At 45.6% G+C, this 18,292-nt stretch overlaps 1 pseudogene; it reads left to right on the top strand.

Annotated features, from left to right (window-relative positions):
* The first annotated feature begins 1,464 nt into the window (after nt 1-1,464).
* Nucleotides 1,465-8,317, top strand: LOC131246677 (uncharacterized; annotated as a pseudogene).
* Nucleotides 8,318-18,292: the final 9,975 nt, after the last annotated feature.

Genomic DNA, 18,292 nt, shown 5'->3' with positions numbered 1-18,292 from the left:
CCAGGACTATACAAACAGGCAATGTTAGGAAGAAAGTTTACCCCTTTAGCACAAATATACAGTCAGGTTCTGACTATGTTAATGCAAAAGCAGCTTCTGACACCACTCCAACTGTAGCTTCCCCCTAACCCTTTGCCACCTGGTTACAACGAAAATCAATACTGAGCATACCATCAGGCTCTTGGCCATCTAACAGACCGCTGCTTTGCTTTAAAACACGCGGTCCAAGATTTGATCGAAAGTCAGAAAATCGCCATCACCCCGCAAGCTAGCAATACGGCCCAAGCCAACATTCTCCAAAACCCCCTGCCATCGCATCAAGCAGGACCCAACACATCTAGCACGTCTACTGTTAACCACATCGAAGGAGGGCAACCTGCATACTCCTCTCCACATCATTCCATACAAGCAATCATGCCCGACACAGCAAACAGAGTATGGGGATACCAATAGGCGTCATCGCCTGGGCCTCTGGTATTCCTTAAAGTAGCACCAGCCACTCAACCTCTTGTTTTTCTGGAAGCAGCACCAGCCACTCAGCCTCTTGCAGCACCATCAACACCGCCTCTTGTATTCCTTGAAGCAGCACCCAACAGGTCACACCTTCAGCATCTTGCCCCCAAAGGGACACATTCAACTCCATCCTCGGTACATCCAAAAAGGTCAAATCCTGAACCCATTGTCCTCCCGATAGGCCTCCCTGATCTAACCCTGCTAACCTTGCAAGGGGCACCCTCGGCTCAAGCCCTAACATTCCTGATGCCTCACCAGCTAGCACATGCCCAGAGGATCCTTCCCACACATCAAAAAGGGAAAGAAAACTCTTATTCCAAAACTAGTCAGGACTTGGTAGCACCTTAAGAAAAGTCATCGGATCCATCACAAAACATTCCAGCCACAACTCCCCATCCGCAAGAACCGCTGATATTCCTGGAAGGAAGGACGGTTCCCTCCTATGACCCAAAAGCAGTACCATGGCATTACCCAGAATGCGATAAAGTGGGTAACAATGGGAGGTATTTCAAGAGAGACAATCAGACTTTGAAAGAAACCCGGGGAACTTTGTCGGGAACCACTTGCAAGACCAATGCTGCTTATGACATAGCAGCTCAACTCAAAACCATTCCCACACAAATATCCATCTGAGAACTCCTATGCACATCAAGATTGCATCGAGAAGTCTTTGTGAAAACATTGAATGATGCCCATATCTCTCCTGATGTACCTCCCGAAATGGTGGCAAGTATGATCAGACAACTCCTCGCACCATGAGTCATCACTTTCTTGGATGAGGAACTACCACCTGAAGGGCGTGAACATGGACGCTCACTAAATATAGTTGCCTGTCATAAGAATTTCAAAGTCCCACTTGTGCTCATAGACAATGGATCTAGCCTGAATGTTTGTCCTTTTAGGACTGCCGAAAGGTTGGGGATAGAACCGTCCTCTTTCAGGCTCAGCACCATGAGCGTTAGAGCCTTCGACAACTCCCAAAGGCAGGTTGAGGCAGAAATCGACCTTGAATTACAAATCGAACCAGACATGACCCTTGTCACATTTCAGGTCATCAACATTCCTGCCTCATTTAACCTTTTGTTGAGGCGACCATGGCTCCATGCCGTTGGAGCCATCCCATCCACCCTCCATCAAAGGGTTAAATTCCCTTCGGGAAATCAAATCATTTCAGTGTTGGCCGAGCCAGAAACCATCTTACTGGTGACGGTCAGTATCCCAGAAACCAACATCCCAGTGATTAATATTCAACATGCAGAAGGTGACATATCGTATCACAGCTTTGAATTCGAAAATGTGAATGCAATCACCAACCCACGCCCTCTTGCTGCTGAATATGTCATTCCTCCTGCCGAACTGCTAATCCTGAACTACCGTATCAAGTTTCATGGAAAAGGTATGGTGGTAAAACCAGCACCCGTCAACATGCAGGGACAGGGATTGGGATATCAGCCGACACCAGAGGATCAGGCAGAGAGGCCAAAAAAGGGTCAACTGTTTAAGTGCACACCCATCAAGTTCATAAAGGCTGGGACAATTTGTGAAGACACGATGAGGTCCCTTGAGGACCAACTCCAGCAACTCAAACTCACAGAACATGCTAACCTGGAGTCCATCTGGTGGCCACCAATAAGGTGGGATAGGAGCCTCAGGGCATCAAAAGCACATCTAAAGCCAAGGGTAGAACCCCCAGACCCATCACATGAAGCTAGGGGCGTGGAAACAGGTCCACCCACAAAAGACCTAGAACCAGGAGTGTCCCTTGAAGGAAACACAGGTAAGAATAGGGAGACACCCATACCCACCCACAATCAGGGGGACACATCCCCACCACCAGCTCAATGACACAAGGGGCGAAAGCAGCCCATCCATTGGGTTGACAAGGGAAAATGGCCTGCCCTTGATTGGACGAACGTTAAGGTCCCATCACAAGACGAACCTAAGGAGCTAGAAGGACTCCAACTCCTGGGTGAAGAGATCGAATCAGATTCTGAATCTGAGCCTAACCCAGCGGATATCATGGTCATCAAGATAGATGACCCACAGGAACAAATAAAACAAAACAATAGGATCGGATGGGGGAAAGAACCACCATGAATAGCTGTCCCCTTAACGATCGAATCAGCCGGCGAACCATTCATGGATGCCGGCCTCAAAAAAATGTCAATGTAAATAGCAGTTAGTATCCCGAACCAGGGCAAGACCAATCATGGTTCATAACACCGTCTTGTTCGGGACACCTTGGCAACATAAAAAAATTAGAAAATTTTCAAAACACAAAAACATCACATATTCCCAAAAATACAAAAAAAATCAAATATTCCTCAAAACCACAAAATATCAGAAAATTTTCAAAATACAAAAATAATAGAAAAACTTTCAAAAATCACTGTGCCAAACACCTCGCACACATTGCAAGAGTTTGAGGTCGACTCGTATGATTTTGATCTAGAGTTGGACTTCGAACTCATGGGTTTGGATGAAGCCCCAGATGAGGGAAATGATGATACAACTCTCGAATTCGAGAATTCTCTCGAAAAGTTCAAAACAAAGGCCAATATTGTAGCAGACAACTTCAAAGTTGTGAACTTAGGATCCCCAGAACTCCCTAGAGAGGTGCGTATCGGAAGATCATTATCCCCGGAATACAAGCAGAGGATGATCGAGTTTCTGAAACCAAGGTTGTCCAACTTTACCTTCTCTTACGAGGATATGCTAGGCCTCGATGAAGATCTGGTGGTGCATCATTTGCCAACAAAGCCTGACATGAAGCCTATCAAGCAGAAGCTACGGAGAATGAAGCTAGAATGGGCCCTAAAGGTCCGTGATGAGATCATCAAGCAGTACAATGCAGGATTCCTGGTAGTCTCCAACTACCTAGAATGGCTCGCAAACATTGTACTAGTTCCAAAGAAGGATGGGAAAGTCAGAATGTGCATCGATTTTAGGAATCTCAACAAAGCAAGCCCCAAAGACTACTTCCCTCTGCCTCATATCGATACGCTGGTCGATAATACTGCTGGGCACAAGATCTTCTCCTTCATGGATGGTTTCTCCGGTTACAACCAGATCAAGATGGCCAACGAAGATCGTGAAAAGACTTCCTTCATCACACCATGGGGAACTTTCTATTATCGGGTTATACCCTTCGGGCTGAAAAACACAAGAGCTATATATCAGCAAGTCATGGTCGCCTTATTCCACGATATGATAAATAAGGAAATGGAGGTCTACGTAGACGACATGATCGTCAAATCTCACACAATCGAAGGACATTTCGAAGACCTTAAGAAGCTCTTCGACAAGCTAGAAAAATTCAAGCTCCGCCTCAACCCGCAAAAGTGTGTCTTTGGTACAACCAGAGGCAAGTTGCTAGGCTTCATTGTCAGCGAAGATGGTAGTCGGGTGGATAAGACTAAGACTAAGGCAATCATCGAAATGCTGCCGCCTAAGACTAAAAAGGAAATTCGGGGCTTCCTTGGATGGATCCAATATATCAGCCGATTCATCGCACAGCTCACTCCGGTCTGTGAGCCCATATTCAAGCTGTTACGGAAGAAATTGCCAAAGGAATGGAATGACGACTGTCAAGCGGCCTTCGACAAGATCAAAAGATACCTGCTAAATCCTCCAGTGCTCATGCCACCTACTTTGGGTAGGCCATTACTGCTATATATCTCCGTCGCAGCAGAAGTAATTGGATGCGTTCTTGGCCAACACGATGACACAGGAAGAAAAGAGCAAGCAATCTACTATCTAAGCCGACGATTCACAAGCTATGAAGCCAAATATTCTAGCTTAGAGAAAATGTGCCTCGCCCTAATCTGGGCAACACAACGACTACGATAGTATATGATCGCTCACCCGATCCTTTCGCTCGCTCGCATGGACCCGTTGAAATACTTGTTCGAAAAGCCGGCAGTAACGGGTAGGATCGCAAAATGTCAATTATTGCTCTTTGAGTTCGACATCACCTATGTCACTCAGAAGGCAATCAAGGGGCAAGCTGTAACGACCTTGGAAATTTTTGTGCTAATCTTTCCTTAAGTAGTTGTTTTTGGGGTAATTAGCGCTATGCTCGATTGCTTGTGAAATCTGCATCAATCACTTTAAATTGTATCTGCATGACTCAAAACTTGTAGATTAGTTAGCGCTATGTTACTCTGAAATCTAGGATCCATCGCTAAATCCAGTTGTTCTGGAGAATTTTTGAAAGTTTTGGATCGGACCTGGACTGCGCGTCGAAAGTCCGATAGCGATGATCTTAGGCTTTTGCGGTCACTATGTTGGGCTTGACCATCACCTCGAAAATCAAGTCCATGTGATGTTCTGGGTCGATTTGATTGAGTCTGGAGTGAAGAGTGTGAGAACGGTTAGAAATTTATTAAGCTTTTATGAAATCTGAGTCGTGTCGCTTGCGCGATGATTTTAAGCTATCTGACCGTTCGATTCTGACCTAATTTCACCCTCTGATTAGGGAAGGTGGCCCAGGCATATCCTTGTGCTTGTGGACCTGATCGAGATTCCGTGACCGTTGAATTGAGTGTGGTCCGCCACGGCTGATCTGAAGAGCCGGTCGGTACGAAAACTCAGCTTGACCTAGATCCATGGTCAGTGAGCTTAAGTCCAACCTTTCGTGGTATTTGGCCCACCAGAAGTGCTTCGTTGGTTCGCGAGAGTCAGGTTTTGGTTATACCCTAAGTATACCTTGACCCTGGGGTTATTTTCATCAATATGAGGCCTATTTATAGTCCTTAAACCCTAGCTCTCTTTTACATACGAATTTTCTCTAACCCTAGCTTGGAAAGAGAGTGGAAAAGAGAGAGAAAGTGAGAGAGAAGTTGGTGAAACATCTTGGATTCTTTCCTGTTCTTCTTCATCTTTGAACCTTCACTTTGAATCGTTATTCTGACGATTCTGAGTTCATCCTTGGGTAAGTTAACCTAACCCTAATCTGTGTTAGAGCTTAGATTAGTCTTGGTGTTGTTGTATCTCATTTCTATCCTTGTCTTAGGGTATTCTATCGCCGTTGACGAAGACAACTCGTCTAAATCAGTTCGGTGTTTCTTTTCTGGCTTAAGGTGCGGACTTTAAGTGTATAGGTTATGGTTTTCAAGGCTTTCAATGCCAGTTAATCATTTATTCTTGTTATGGATGAGATTTCACATGCCAAATGTTATGTTTATGTTGCGTTCCTGATATATATGTGTTATATTGAGATTTGTGTATTCTATGTGTATGTATAAAGTACTGTATGCGTATAAAATATGAACCTGTGTTTGCCATGATTATTTGTCGTGTATGTATGCTAGATGCTTGTGCAACAACTCCTTGGTAAAAGGAATTGTCCAAATGTGTGTATTTCAACATACGTCATATATGTTGTATTATGTATTCTAAGTGTTTGTAGAAATGTCTGAATGATCTAAACTGTGATATTTGAACCTGGTATGGGCGTTGAGGAGCTATTCTCAATTCTCCCACTAGTGTGTATGTTTTCCTTTTTGCAAGTTACATTCCTTGTTATTTAATTTCAAGCATTACTTATGCTTACATTTATGTTAAGTTGATATTCTTCAAGTGCTTATGTACCATGATTTGAGTTGTTGTTCCTTTACTGTTTTACATTCAATATAATTATCTGTTGTAGTGCAATGTGTGTGGGACTATGCATTAGTCCAGGAAATCGGTAATCTGCCTTAAGGTTGTGGCTGAGATTGCTTTCGCCACAACGGACGTAATTAGACGAACCCGAGCCGTATTAGAGTTGGCGGCAGTGGTTTGGCCACGCGGAGTGTTTGCGCACTCTATGTCGTTCAACCCAATGTGCGCTCGTGCTAGTCGAGTTCGTCAAGTAACCCGATTGTCCGATGTATGTTCACCATGTATTGGACGCTACTGCTTGAATCTAGGGTACCGAACTTACCAGTGAAATCCTATTAAACATAGTACCTTGATCCGCTAAGACTCATGAGCCGGACATGGTGGTATGGGACACCGTGGTTGAGCTGTCGGCCTACGCTGGGGTGACGAGCCTCCCGTAGTGACCAGTGAGCAACTAAACTCGTGAGCCGATTATGGTGGTATGGGACACTATATTCGTGTTGTCGGCCTACATTGATTGGTGACGAGCCCTTTGTAGTAACCTCGAGCATGCCTGGATACCGCATTGAGGTGACGAGCCTTGGTGTAGTACCGAAGGTATGATAGGCGTGCATTGATTGGTGACGAGCCCTTTACTACGACCTGAAACCATATGATCGTATGAGATGTCTAGGATTGACGACCCTAGAATGGATCACTGTTGGATGTGATATGAGGAAGGTATCTTAGCTTCCCAATCCTACTGTATGAAAAGGACTAATAACAACTTGGTAATCATATCCATGCACCGCATTTGCATGTGCTTTGTAGATGTGGCGCACTTTGAGGTGGTGTCATGCGTAACGTAAGATGAAGACCCTGAGGGTGTACGTGTGAGGGCACGCATCAATTTACATACATCCTTGCATTAATAAGAGTACTTAGGATTTGTTTAATTGTTCTGCTTTATCATTACTGTTTGATTGAACTGATAACATGTTAACCAATGCCTTATTGTTCCACTGAGTTGATCACTCACTCCCACGTTCTGGAGCGGTGTTAAACACCCACCAGACTCTGTCTTAGGTTCTGATGTTGCAGATGTGGATGCGACTTCTGAGGCAAAGCGGGAGATGGCTGATGATGAGGCTGCTTTCTCATATATGCAGTTTTCAGACGGGTTCTAGCGAGCCTTGTTCTGATGTGCGAGATTATGGGATTATTTTTGGGATTTAAATGATGTAACTTGAAACTTGTAATTTTGTTAAGTAACACTTTCATCACGACCTAGTTTGTATAGGTACTTCAGGGATTTACACTTGTACACATATATTTGTATAAGTCTTCCGCTTGCTTTATTCACTTATCCCTGAATTATATCTGTGTTTTGGCTTAATCTATTCCATGTTTTATGCACTAATACAGACAACATACATCCATCATTAAATATGTTGCATAAGTGATGTTTTGGAACTCGGGAGCTGAGTTATGCTCGACCCCCGAATTTCAGGGCGTTACACAAGCATTGGCCGACCATCTAGTAGCACATTCTCTGCCTGATTATCAACCACTGAAGACCTTCTCTGATGAGGACATCCTCCTAATCGAGGAAGAAGAAGAAAGAAAGGCAGGAGAGTGGACGCTCTTCTTTGACGGAGCTGCAAACTCGAAAGGGAGTGGGGTAGGCGTCATACTCTACTCTCCCAAGGACATCCCAATTCCCATATCCAGGAAGTTAGCATTCCAATGCACCAACAACGTAGCTGAGTATGAAGCATGTATCATCGGTCTAAGAGAGGCTATAATACTCAATGTAAAGAAGTTACGGGTCTTCGGAAACTCGCAAGTCATCATCAATCAGACGAATGGCGACTGGAAGACCAAGGATGAAAAGCTAATCCCATACCACGTCTATGTGGAGAATTTAATCGAAGAGTTTGAAGAGATCTTATTCTCTTACATGCCCCGAGTCAAGAATCAGTTTGCAGACGCTTTGGCTACCCTCGCCTCGATGCTGGAGATCCCAAAAGGAGTTGCTGAATGGGAACTCACTGTTGAACTTCAGGAGGAGCCCGCATTCTGCCTACAAATTGATGAAGTTGAGCCACCCTCGAATGACCGGCCGTGGTACACAGACATCAAAGAATATCTCGAGCACCAGAAATACCCGGAAGGAGCAACACTGACAGATCATCGCACCATACAAGAGCTAGCGGCATAGTTCGTGATTACCGGCGGCGTCCTTTACAAGCGATCCTTCAATCAAGTCCTTCTCCGCTGCGTGGATGAAACAGAAGCAACGCACGTCATGTCAGAAATCCACGAAGGACTATGCGGCCCACACATGAATGGGCACATGATGGCAAAAAGATCTTACGACTTGGCTATTATTGGCTCACGATGGAGGCCGATTGCTATAAACACGTTAAGAAATATTTTAAGTGTCAGGAACATGCAAATCAGATCTACGCGCCCGCTTCCGAACTCTACAACCTGACATCACCATGGCCCTTCTTTGTATGGGGGCTAGACATCATCGGCAAGATCAGCCCTAAAGCTTCAAATGGGCATGAATACATCCTGGTGGCGGTAGACTACTTCACCAAATGGATAGAGGCAGCATCCTACACCACCATCACAGCATCTCATGTGGTCAAGTTTATGAAGAACAACATCATTAGCCGTTATGAGGTCCCTCAGGCCATTATTACTGACAATGGTACTCCATTCGCCAATAAAAGGATGGGCGATTTCCTCGACAAGTTCACGATCCGACGCCATCGGTCAAGCCCCTACCGCCCTCAAATGAAAGGTGGGGTCGAAGTCGCCAACAAAACCATCATCCGCATACTGGAGAAGATGGTGAAGACATATCGCGATTGGTCAAAAATACTACCTTATGCACTCTGGGTCTATAGGATGTCTATACGATCTGCTACAGGTGCAACTCCGTATGAGCTCGCATACAGAATGGAAGCAGTATTACCAGTCGAGATCGAAGTCCCATCACTCCGGATATTGCTAGAAAGTAAAGTCGAGGAAGGCGAGTGGCAACAAGCAAAATACAATCAACTGCATCTGGCAGATGAAAAGCACATGCGAGTGTTAAGCCACTCCCAATGTTATCAAAGAAGGATCGCTCGGGCCTACAACAAGAGGGTCCGGAAGAGGAGTTTCAAGGTCGGTGACATGGTCATGAAGCATATCTTGTCACCACATCTACCACATCCCAGAGGAAAGTTCAAACCCTCGTGGGAAGGACTGCTGATCATTCGGAAAGTACTCCCAGCAGGTGCTCTCCAGCTCACCAATCTGAAAGGAGAGGATCTTTCTGAGCCCATCAACGCCGATAACGTGAAAATCTATCATGGGTAACTATACCTAACCTTGTTAATGATTAACAATCGCAAAGCTACATCCCTCACTCCCCCATCAAAAATAAAAATTGTATCCGCCACCTCTCCCATCAAAAACATCAATCGTCTCTTCCACAAAAGAAAGAAAAAAAAGAGAAGAAAAAAGCAGGAAAGCAGAAAGAAAGAAAAAAAAAAGAGAAAAAGAAAAGAAGATCTCAAAAAGAAGACCTAGAAAGGAGAGAATAAGCCTATACCACATCCCCCAAATAACCCAACCAGAAACCAGCTTACGATTGTAATTAAAGACAAGGACAGGAAGGTAACCAGTCGGCCGGCTATGAAAGAGGTCTCTCCATCTCTCACAACACTCAAAAAAAAAGAGAGAAGGACATGTCTAAGCAAAAAGGGCGAGGTGAAAACCCGAAAGGGCGCCTCGAGTAAAAATGGCGGGTATGTAACGGACTTGGTGAAAACCTAAAAAGGCGCCAAGGGTAAAAACAGCACAGCTGTCAAGGGGCAGGCAAGATCAAAAACCCGAGATATAGTGAAAAACTGAAAGGACACTACGGGCAAAAATGACGAGAAGAGCCGGACGTAGTGAAAACCCGAAAGGGCATTACAGGCAAAAATGGCTAGAAAAAGGAAAAAATAAAAATAAAAGTGCAGGCACAGATGAAGTCAAGGTAGCAAACACCACAGCGAGATACAAAAGAAAGATAAACTTTGGATCAGTTCTCTATCAAACTCTGCTCAAATTCGGGGATGCGATTCCAGACACCCTCTCAAGGAACCAAGACCCTAGGAATTCAATCTAGGATATTGCATACAACATGGGCTGAGCCTAAGATTCTGATCCCAATCATCCAAAGCATAAATCCAAACACAAGCGCACATTGAAAAATTTGGCACAAAATAAAAAAATTTCATCCTTCTTACAAATACACTGCTTTTCTTTCTTTTTATATCAAAAACAAAATCCTTCATGCATACAAAAATAAGCAGTCGATCGAAAAAAGGGATCAAAGGTAAGCTCCTACCTCTCATACAGCGATGATTTCTGTCTGAGCCTCTCTACCTCCATGCGCAGGTAGAAGACCTCATCCCTCTCTAGACGATGTGCTACAAACATACTCTCGTCATATCATCATCCCATGGCGAGTCGACGAGCCATATCCTCACAAGTGTGGCGGAGGACAGCGACCTCAGAAATCAGGTGACCATGTGTGGCTAGTAAGAAAGATGGATCAATAAAAGGATGCTCCTCAAAAGCCTTAAACGAATCATTAACGCACGAGGAGGAGGAAGCAGCATCGCCCACCATGTCCTAATCAGCAATCTCATCCTCCAAATGCCAACCAGGGACCTGACGATATAATGACTGCTTTGCCACTCATCGCTGGTACAGTACGGTTGCCAAAGGAGGAGCCCAAGACTCGAGCTCCAGCATCGTTGCATCCAAGGAGCCCTGCCAGGAAATCCAGACTCACCTATACAAAGCGAGCAAATCAGAAGGGAGAGGGGTATGACCAAATCCCGAGAAAGCAAACTCTGGAACATCCTGGCAAAAGCCAAACTGTCGAAGGAAGCGTACAGGATAATTGGAGCAGTACCCCCAAAGCCCCAGTAGCAGTAAAGGAGTACGAGCAGCACTACAAATCAACGGGGAGCTATGGAGCCAAGGAGCCTCCCAACTGATCTCCCACCCTCGCACCTGAGTGAGCATACAACAGTATAGTGGCTCAATGGCCTCAGCACCAAGGGGAAGGTCGTCAAGCAACAAGCGTAACACATCACCGCGACGGGAGTGCGGCCATAAAAGCTGAGGGGTCATGAACAGATGCTCCCACAACGAAACCTGCAAGGAAATATGTTTCAAACTCAGGCTGCAAGCAGGAAAACAGTGCTAAGCAAGGAAGAGGAAAAGAGCAGAGAATACCTGAAGGAATGCACAACAACCCCGGAGGATGCGGGTTTGCCCTAACGAACACTCGGTCAGCCCTAGAAAAAGTTCTGCCAGCACCACAAAGGTAATGCTCCTATGATGCAGGACACAATGGAATACATCTAGCAAAGCTACCAACGATGACTGCCGACAACCCGAGAAAAGCAACTCAGCCAGAACACAAAATATCAGCGCATTCAAACACTGAAGCTGGCGATCGGATCCAGGGGCACCTCGCGAAGTAGAACAATGATCATTCAGAACCACAAGTGAAAGCTCACCGATCCTACCCTCCACAATAGGAAGAGCTATAAGGAACCTAAACCAGGAAATTAGATCAGAAGAACGAACCGGCTCAGAAGAAGGAATGTAAGGTTCTCGGGAGAGAGGAAGACCAGACAAGCGTGAGAACTCCTCCAGTGATGGGCCCAGCTCCAGATCATTAAAGGAAAATAGGTTCAGAGACGGAACTCAATCATACAACGCCGCGCTCAACAGCCGCCAGTCTAAGCGAACCCGATGGAAATGAAGAACCTCTCTGAAGCCTAAGGAGCCCAACTCAAAGATCTCGGACTCGATCAAGCTCTCTACCCAAAAGTGCAGTCGCTCAGAACAAGAGACACGTGGCTACAATCGACAGGTCCGGACAGGGACGCCCTCAATAATCTGAACTCCTGGGTCAGTAGGAGAATCGTCAACAATGGGCATCCCCTTGTCTAGCAAGTCTATCTCATGATGGAAAAAGAAGCCAACATCGCCCATCGTATCGCGCAAGGTATCCTGTAAAGTTGCGACAGGCGAGCCCAAGCCGCCAACAACTGTCACATCAGGAGCTGTCACGAACATGCAAGACCCAGGAGCCATAATACCCAAAGTGTCCAAATCGCTGACGGGGCCTACACCCTGGGCCCCAGCAATAGTTGACTGTCCCATCACTGCCTCAAAATTCATGCTAAATATCTGACCCAGGCCATCCACAAGAGGTCCATCACCTGTCAAATCCAAGCCATCCGAGCCGCCAAGATGTAACCAGCCACCCACCCAAGCCTGATCCATACCATTCGAACCATCTATCCTCACCATACCACTATCATCCAAACCATCCATCATTACCATACCACCATCCACGCCACCCATAACCACCCCTCCATCAATCAAACCATCGGTTGCCATCATCACATCATCCTCACCCTTTAAACCATCCACCCTCATCATATCAGCATCCACAAATCCCGGTGGACCATCTAGTGTAAACCCATCAAGAGCATCCAATCCCATCAACCCATCCCCATAGCCACCATTATTGGAGGAAAGATCCTAGCCATAAATAGCATTTACCTCTTCAAAGGAATCCATCACTCATCCACCTACCCCCATCAACCCATCCATAAATGGATCCCTTCCATCATTTATCGACCCACCAACCTCACTCATAAACCCATCAATCCCTTCATCAGGATCAATCATAATAACTTCAAAAAAAAGAAGACAAAAGGAAGAAGAGGACAAAGAAAAAGGGGTAAAAAGGAAGGGACAAAAGGAGAGATCGGACGGCCTGGAGTAGACGAGAATAACAGAGGAGAAGTAAAAGGAATGAACAGAGAAGAGGGAGTTCGCTGGAAGAAAAGGGGAACAGAGACGATACTTTGATTACCGCCTGCGGTACTCCAACCACCACCATCAGATCTGACATCTTACATCCATGTAGCACCTGACAGGACAGAATGGGATGGCAAAAGTCAACGGGCGGTAATCGGACTACTGCCCGGGACTACTTTCAGTCATCGATTAGGTAAGGTCCACTTCAGAAGGCTGGGTCCACAAAACGCACCTCCCGTGAAATCGAACGGATAGAAAAAATGTGTAAATAAGGTTTGTCAAAAAAAAAAAACAAAATCCCCAAGGAGTCTAGCTATACAGAGGATGACCCTTTCAAAAAAAACTGGACTATCTCAACCACCAGTAAGATCGGATGGATCTTTCCAAAATCCAAAAATATTTCAAAAACTTATTAGAGGAAGCCATTTGACCTTTTTACAAATAAAAAAACTGAACGACAACACCCACCCGCGAGATCAAACGAATAGTTTTCAAAAAAAAAATTCAAAAAATGCACGCGACGCGCAGTACACTAAGGAATCTTCCATATTCTCCAGTTGCGGTCAGTGTAAATAGATAAATAAGATTCGATCCCTTCTGGTTTCCCTAAAGGATGATCGAACCCGTGCATGATACATGTACGATTGGTCCGATCTCTATTTCAGCAGTCGTACAAATGCTAGTAAAAATGATTGGATCTATCTCTGGAAAAGAATAATCAAACTCGAAGTGACAACAATCCATTGTAACCAAAGTATCAGAATCAGCAGACTGCATGACAAAAGATTACCTGCACATACCTAGTCTGGGATGTTCGTAAAATTTGATCGAGTCCAAGTTGGCGTAGTGAGTTCCCTGTAAGGCCGCACCAACGCGCAGGGCAGCTAACCACTTTGACAATCAAATGGATTGAATACTCCTAGGGTGATTACATAGCAAAGGAACGACAGACCAAACAGTACAGGAATCCTCGTAAAGCCGCACCAACGCGCAAAGGGCCTACTTTTCAGATTTACCCTCCAATGCTATTAACAATCTAACATGAAAGGGTTGTGATTGGTGCTCCGTAAAGCCGCGACGAATGCGCAAGAGACAATCACAACGTTTTCCTCAACCCTCGTGATATGTGCAAGTAACTTCTTTTCCAAACAGTCTACTGACAATGATATAATAGCAGGCAACAGATTCGAATCACTACCCTTTTTTACCAGAAGGGTGGTGTGTCCACTTGCTTTGACCTTCGGTTGCCCACAACCTCGGTCAAAGAGGGGCATTTGTAGACACCCCACCCAAGTTAATATCTTGGAAAAGTTAAGACAAGCCAAGAACCATGATCACACCTTAAACCAAACCCTAATCCCAGCCTAAACCAACCCAGACCTAAAAGTCTCAAAATCGAGACCCAAAACCTTGATCCAAACCGTTCAACACACATATAGCCTCGCCTATACCCTATACCCTAACTAGAATCCTCTAACCATACCTAAATCCACCACTTTGAGTCCCAGGAACCCAAAACGGAGACCACCAGACAAACCAGAGCACCACACGAAACCCACACACGCGAATCCGGCCCGAACTAGGCTCGAGTGGTAATCTGACTACCGTGGGCGACAATCTAACTGCCGCCTGCGGTACTTCGACTGCCACCACTCACGGCCCTCATGTGGACAGCTATCCTAGCATCCAAAAGTCAACTTTCTCCTGAAATTACCCCTCAATCCGAGCTTATTTACCCTTTTACCAACCCCATTAGCCAATGAGAGCATGCCATGTGGCATCTCTCTCCTCTTCTCATTTCCACACCCCACAACACAACAACTAAGAGAGTGAGAGAGAGAGAAAGAGAGAGAAAGTGAGAGAGAAAGAGAGTGAGTGAAGAAGAGAGTAAGGGAAAGGGAGGGAGCTCCCAAACCCTCAAAGTTTTAATTTTTCCAGCCACCCCCTAGCCCTCCTCTCAACCCATCCAATCCATAGGCCTAACCCAAATTGATCATGGTTCAGTCTATGTCTTAGCCTATTCAAGAATCAAGCCAAAGATCCATCATCTTACAAGCATTCATCATGACATCTACTCCCTTCTTAACCTCACTGCCCCTCTAGATCTCTAGTGAATGTATGCTCTATGACTTGCCATACATCGGATCCCATCACATTAGAAATTCCTAGTGATCTAGTCCATTTTCTAGTCCATTTTTCTTACCTCTTTGCATAAGCATCATCACATCCACCTTCTAGACACATTGTCAGACGTATGCTCTGTGGCCTGCAGAAATCTCGGATCTTGCTACGTCAGAAATCCATGCGTGACTAGTCCCATCATAACCATAGCATCATCATCATCCCTTGAGATTGTTTTATCACGCTAAGTAGAGATCGTACATTTGTACAGGCAGAGAGGGTGCCTAACCCCTTCCCTCTTTGTAACCGAGGTCCCTTATCCGGAATCCCAGATCACAGATCAGGAGTCACTCTAAGGTAGAAAAGTCTTCAGATTTCTCCAACCTTACATATTCCGCAGGTTCTATACGACTGCGGGATTCTGAGTTTTATTAGCTAGTGGCGACTCCAACATTCACAAATCAGCCTAATCCCCCACCACCAAATCCATAACATTTCAAATCAACGTGGGCGCCGATTTTCAGTGTCTACAGGGGCCCATTTGAGGAAGCCCGATATAATGTATTAGGGCCCATTTGGTGAGGCCCAATGTGATGTACTTAGGGCTTATTTGATAAGTCCCCATGTGATATATGAGGCCCTCATAAGAGGCCCAACTTGTTGTATTTGCGGAGGCCCATCATGATGTATTTTTGGCCCACGTGATAGGGCCCACCTTGATATATTTGTAGCCCATCCATGAGGCCCATTAGTGCAACCCATTGATGTAGCCCACTTGATGTATATGATGGCCATTGGTACGGACCATTGTGATGTACTGAGGCCCATGGGTTAAGGCCCATTATGATGTATTTGGAGCCCTTGGGTAGAGGCCCATTGTGATATATTTAAGGCCTATGGGATGTGGCCCTTTGTGATGTATATTAAGCCCGTGTTAGAGGCCCAATGTGATGTATATGTGACCCATATGATGCGGCCCACCTGATGTATGAGAGGCCTATGGATGTGACTCATCGTGATGTGTATTAGGCCCTTGTGTGAGGCTATGGGTCCACTATATGTTTGACCTTATGTGGGCCACCCCTTGGGGGCAATGTTGGTTGAATCTCCACATTGATGGGTGGTGATAGTTAAACGTCCACATTATGACCTTCCCTTAGGCCTGGATAGGCCCATTCTCATTGTTCTCTAGTGGGTTAACCCAAATGCTTAGTTCCCATTGATATTGCTTAATCCATCATCGGTTGTCCATCAATGGACCTCGCCTTGCGTCGAGGCCAATTCCGATTGCCGAGGTCGATTCCGTATGTCGAGGCCGATTCCGATTGTCAATTTCGATCGTCGATTGTCGAGGCCGAGTTCGATTGATGAGGCCAATTCCATTTGTTGAGGCCGATTCTGATTGTCGATTCCAATCGTCGATTGTCGAGGCCGAGTTTGATTGACGAGGCTGATTCCTTACGTCGAGGCCGATTCCAATTGTCGAGGCCAAGTTCGATTGACGAGGTTGATTCCATTTGTCAAGGTCGATTGTCGAGGCTAATTCTGATTATCAAGGCAGAGTCCGATCGATGATGCCGAGGCTGATTCCGATTGTCAAGGCTAAGTCCGATTAACGAGGTCGATTCCATTTGTCGAGGCCGATTGTCGAAGCTGATTCTGATTGTCGATTTCAATCATCGATTGTCGAGGCCGAGTCTGATTATCGAGACCGATTCTGATTGTTGAGGCTGAGTCCAATCGACGATGCCGATTCCGTATGTCGAGGCTGATTTCGATTGTCGAGGCCGAGTTCGATTGACGAGGTCGATTCCATTTATCGAGGCCGATTGTCGAAGCCGATTCTGATTGTTGATTCCAATCGTCGATTGTCGAGGCCGAGTCCGATTAACGAGGCCGATTCTGTATGTCGAGGCCGATTCCGATTGTCGAGGTCGAGTCGATTGACGAGGCCGATTCCATTTGTCGAGGCTGATTCGGATTGTCGATTTCGATTGTCGAGGCCGAGTCCGATTGATAAGGCCAATTCCGTTAGTCGACGCCGATTGTCGAGGCTGATTCCGATTATCGATTCTGGTTATCGATGTCGATTCTAATTGTTGAAGCCTAATGTAATGTATATGTAGTCTATATTTGAGGCCCATTGTGATGTGTATTTAACCCGTGTTTGAGCCCCAATGTGATGTATATTAGGCATATGTGATGAGGCCTAGTGTGGTGCGTTTGAGGGCCAGGCGATGGAGCCCATTGTGATATAACTTAGACCCATGTGAGAGGCCCATCGTGATGTGTATTGAGCTCTTGAGTAGGGCCCATGGTGTTATATATTAGGCCCTTGTGTGAAGCCATGGGTCCACTATATGTTAGGCTCTGTGTGGGCCATTTCTCGGGAGCAATGTTAGTTAAATGTCCACATTGTCGAGGTCGATTGTTAATGTCGATTATTGATACCGATTATGAGTATGTGACAGTATAGCATCATGATACATGCCCATACGCATCATCTACATGTTTGTTATAGGATGTGGTTGACCATTGCATATGTCATTGGGCAGGTTGTTATGAAACTCCCTGATAGGCGGAGGTTATCTCACATGAGCGCACAGTATACGCAGAATTGATGCATGATTAAATTGTATGACTCATGCATCTTGCATTGTGTGTTGTGATTACTATACGCACTAGCGACATCAGGGCCGTAGCCTCTACAGGCATATTGTGGATGGCCAGATGGGACACCGAAAATATTTGGTTCGAGCATCGGGCTGTCATAGATGGCCCTGGGTGAAAATTCCTAAACCCTCTTGGTACTAGAGGATGCCCCAACATCAAGACCGAGTGGATATGTATGAGCGCATAAAGGCCGTATACCTATAGGCCGAGTCTCCCACTGTGTCGTGGTCAGTTAGGAGGGGGTGTGGCCTTACCCGCCCGAGGGAGTAGGCATAGCTAGACTGAGTTTGACCAGCTCGTGAATGGATCCGCTATTGACGTGCCAGGTAGATATTGGCTAACAACTGGCCAGGCGAATAGTGAGGTCTCTTCCACTTACCCAGTTGTGCGCTTGATGGGGCGGCAAGCTAGTGTAGAGTGTACTAGACCCCGGTGATGATTCCAGAGATGAATAGTACTGATATGTGGACTTATTGAGTAGGAGTTGCATACTCATTCATTCATT

This window comes from Magnolia sinica, chromosome 1, assembly GCF_029962835.1.
Source record: "Magnolia sinica isolate HGM2019 chromosome 1, MsV1, whole genome shotgun sequence".
Taxonomy (NCBI): Eukaryota; Viridiplantae; Streptophyta; class Magnoliopsida; order Magnoliales; family Magnoliaceae; genus Magnolia; species Magnolia sinica.
This window is presented reverse-complemented; position numbering and strand designations above follow the sequence as displayed.